Genomic DNA, 4,093 nt, shown 5'->3' on the forward strand with positions numbered 1-4,093 from the left:
CCTACCGCGACCTTTTGATCCCGATTCCGCGCGGATTCCGCCCCGCGCCGGCTGCCCCGCACTCGCCCGACGCGGCTCTCTTCTTTGCCCCGTGCCGGCTCTCTTCTCTGTCCCGACGCGCCGGATTCCGCCCCGTGCCGGCTGCCCCGCACGATCTTCTCCGCCCGACGCCCGCCCGCTCCCCCGATCTGATCTGCATCTGCCGCTCGGCGCTGCCGTGCGGCCGTCCTGCTCCCGTCGCCTGTGATCGATCAAGTGGTGGTCAATCTCCCTGTTGCTGCTCCGATTTCTCCCTGCTGCTAATTCCTGCTGCCTCATCCCTGCTGCTGCTCCGATTTCTCCCTGCTGCTAATCAAGTGGTGATCAAGTGAGATCGATCTCCTGCGGCTGTCTTCCGTCTGAAGAAAAAAAAAAGCAAAAAAAAAAGAAAAAAAAAAGAGAAAAACAAAGAGCTATGTCTTCCGCTGATCCCGCCCCTTCTTTGGGCCCACCTTCGGTACTTGGTATTTGTCCGCTGCCTCCGTGCATGACTGCTAGCTATTCTTCGTCGCCGTTTGCGGCCTCTTCACGCTGCTCTGCCCGCGCTTCACCGACTCCGTCTACGTCGGCCCGCCGCTCTACATCGACTTTTGCGGCCTCTTCACGCGGCTCTGCCCGCGCTTCGCCGACTTCGTCTATGTCGGCCTGCCGCTCTACATCGACTTTTGCGGCCTCTTCACGTGGCTCTGCCCGCGCTTCGCCGACTTCCTCTATGTCGGCCTGCCGCTCTACATCGACTTTCGCGGCATCTTCACGCAGCTCTGCCCGCGCTTCGCCGACTTCGTCTATGTCGGCCTGCCGCTCTACATCGACTTTCGCGGCCCCTTTACGTGGTTATGATCGCGCTTTGCCGACTCTTTCTTCATCGGCGTGTTGCTCTCCATCGCCCCCTTTAGTGGCCTCTGTGCGTGTGGGTGATAGCTCCTCGTCGACACCTGATTGTACGTCGCCCTCTCCAGTTGCGCCCCTCTCTGCGCATGAGATAGCGCAGCTTCACCGCCTGCTTGATGCTTGGGATTCCAGTTTACGTCAGCAGCCTCGCGGTCCGAGTCTCCGCCCTCGTCCTCATTGCACCTACTGTGGGAAGGTTGGCCACACTTCCTCCACCTGCTGGACGCGGGATCCCGCCACGTCGGCCAGTTCCAGGATCGTCAGCAGGTTGGCTCTTCAGGATCTTCTGCAGTTGCACTCTCTGATCAGGACATTCTCAGGGGTCTTCGTGGTCTGCTCGCTACTACAGACTCTTCCTCGCCGGGCGCTGCTGATTCTGTGACTGGCTCTTCTGGCACTGCGCGACCACCACTTTCTACACAGTCAGGTACGTCCCCGTGGTATCTGGATTCTAGAGCTTCCTTTCATATGACCTCTGAGTCTTCTATTCTGTCTGCTCTTCGGTCTCTTATTTCTCCTGTCCGTGTTGTCACGGCTGATGGTACCTCTATTCCTGTTTCTAGTAGAGGCACCCTTTCTACTCCCTCTTTCTCTGTCCCTGATGTTTCTCATGTTCCTCGCCTTCAGATGAACGTTTTCTCTGCTAGCCAGCTCACCGATTCTGGTTGTCGTGTCATTCTTGACGCTGAGTCTTGTGCGATTCAGGATCGTCACACACAGGCCCTGGTTGGAGCTGGCCCTCGTAGCTGTAAGTCTCCGGGGCTTTGGGAGTTAGACTGGCTTCGTATTCCTTCCGCTGTCACTCCATCTGCCAGCTCTCCTTCGGTTGTCGCCTCTGTCACCGGCTCTTTTCAGCAGTGGCATCATCGTCTTGGTCACCTTTGTGACTCTCGCCTGTCGTCTTTGGTTCATCGTGGCCTTCTGGGGTCTGTCTCTGGAGATGGGTCGTTACACTGTCAGGGCTGTAGGTTAGGCAAACAGATTCAGCTTCCCTATCCTATTAGTGTTTCTGTCTCTCAGCGACCGTTCGATTTAGTCCATTCAGATGTTTGGGGTCCGGCTCCCTTCGCTTCGAAAGGGGGCCATCGATACTATATCTTATTCATTGATGATTTTTCACGGTACACCTGGGTGTTTTTCATGCACTCTCGCAGTGAGGTGCTCTCTATTTATCAGCGTTTTGCGGCCATGGTCCGCACTCAGTATTCCTCACCCATTCGCATGTTGCGTGCTGATTCTGCTGGTGAGTATATCTCCCAGCACCTTCGTGGTGTCCTTGCTGCGGAGGGTACCCTCGCTCAGTTTTCTTGTCCCGGCGCGCATGCTCCAAATGGCATCGCCGAGCGTAAGCATCATCATCTTCTTGAGACCACCCGTGCTATGATGATTGCTTCTTCTCTTCCGCCACATTTCTGGGCTGAGGCTGTTGCTACGTCGGCCCACCTCATTAACATTCAGCCTTCCGCTGCTCTACAGGGTGGCATTCCTCTCGAGCGTCTCTCTGGTGCTTCTCCAGACTACTCGACTCTCCGTTCATTTGGTTGCGTCTGCTATGTCCTTCTGCCTCCTCGCGAACGCACCAAACTAACCGCTCAGTCTGTTGAGTGTGTTTTTCTCGGATACAGTGATGAGCATAAGGGCTATCGCTGTTGCGACCCCGTTGGTCGTCGGATGCGCATCTCTCGTGACGTCACGTTTGATGAGACGCGTCCCTTCTATCCTCGCCCCACCTCGGGTACTTACCCGGTGGATGATATTTCTTTTCTTCTTTTTCCGGATGCACCCCCTGTTGTCCCTCCTCCCCTCCCTCCTACTTCTGATGCGCCCCCTTCGGCGCCATCCTCTCGTTCGTCTAGTCCACCTAGTACTCCTCGTTCTCCGGCTTCGGCTCCTTCCGATGATGTCCCTTCTTTCTCTTCTTCCGATGACTTGTCTTCTGCAGATGAGCCTCCCCCTTCACGGCCTGTTCGTCAGCGTCGTGCTCCAGTTCGTTACTCTCCTAGTCAGTATGGTCTCTCTGTCGTTTCCGAGCCGACTTCTTATCGGGATGCCGAGCGTCATCCTGAATGGCAGCTTGCCATGGCAGAGGAGATCGCTGCGCTTGAGCGCACTGGCACTTGGGATCTTGTTTCTCCTCCTTCTGGTGTTCGTCCTATCACGTGTAAGCGGGTCTATAAAATTAAGACTCGCTCTGATGGATCTCTTGAGCGCTATAAAGCGCGTCTTGTAGCTCCTGGCTTTCAGCAGGAGCACGGTCGTGACTATGATGAGACTTTTGCCCATGTGGCTCATATGACTACTGTGCGTACCCTTCTTGTTGTTGCTTCTGTTCGCCGCTGGTCTGTCTCCCAGCTTGATGTTCAGAATGCTTTTCTTAATGGCGAGTTGAGTGAGGAGGTTTACATGCAGCCTCCTCCTGGGTATTCTGTTCCCGATGGGATGGTTTGTCGTCTTCGACGTTCTCTCTATGGTCTCAAACAGGCCCCTCGTGCCTGGTTTGAGCGCTTTGCCTCTGTGGTGACTGCTGCTGGTTTCTCTCCTAGTCTTCATGATCCAGCACTTTTCGTTCACACTTCTCCTCGTGGACGCACCCTTCTCCTTCTCTATGTTGATGATATGATCATTACTGGTGATGATCCTGAGTATATTGCCTTTGTAAAGGCTCGTCTTCGTGATCAGTTTCTCATGACTGATCTTGGTCCTCTTCGCTATTTTCTTGGGATTGAGGTTTCCTCCACTTCTGATGGCTTTTCTATCTCTCTGGAGAAGTACATTCAGGATCTTCTTGCTCGTGCTGCTCTTGGGGATGAGCGCACGGTTGATACTCCTGTGGAGCTTAATGTTAAGCTTCGTCCTACTGATGGTGATCCTCTTCCTGATCCCACACGTTATCGTCATCTTGTTGGGAGTCTTGTTTATCTTGCTGTCACTCGTCCTGATATTTCTTATCCTGTTCATATTCTGAGTCAGTTTGTCTCAGCTCCTACCACTGTTCACTACAGTCATCTCCTCCGTGTTCTTCGTTACCTTCGTGGCACGATCACTCGTCGCCTTTTCTTTCCTCGTTCTAGCTCTCTCCAGCTCCAGTGCTACTCGGATGCTACGTGGGCGAGTGATCCTATGGATCGTCGTTCACTTTCTGCTTACTGTGTGTTTCTTGGTG

This window comes from Lolium perenne, chromosome 3, assembly GCF_019359855.2.
Source record: "Lolium perenne isolate Kyuss_39 chromosome 3, Kyuss_2.0, whole genome shotgun sequence".
NCBI lineage: Eukaryota > Viridiplantae > Streptophyta > Magnoliopsida > Poales > Poaceae > Lolium > Lolium perenne.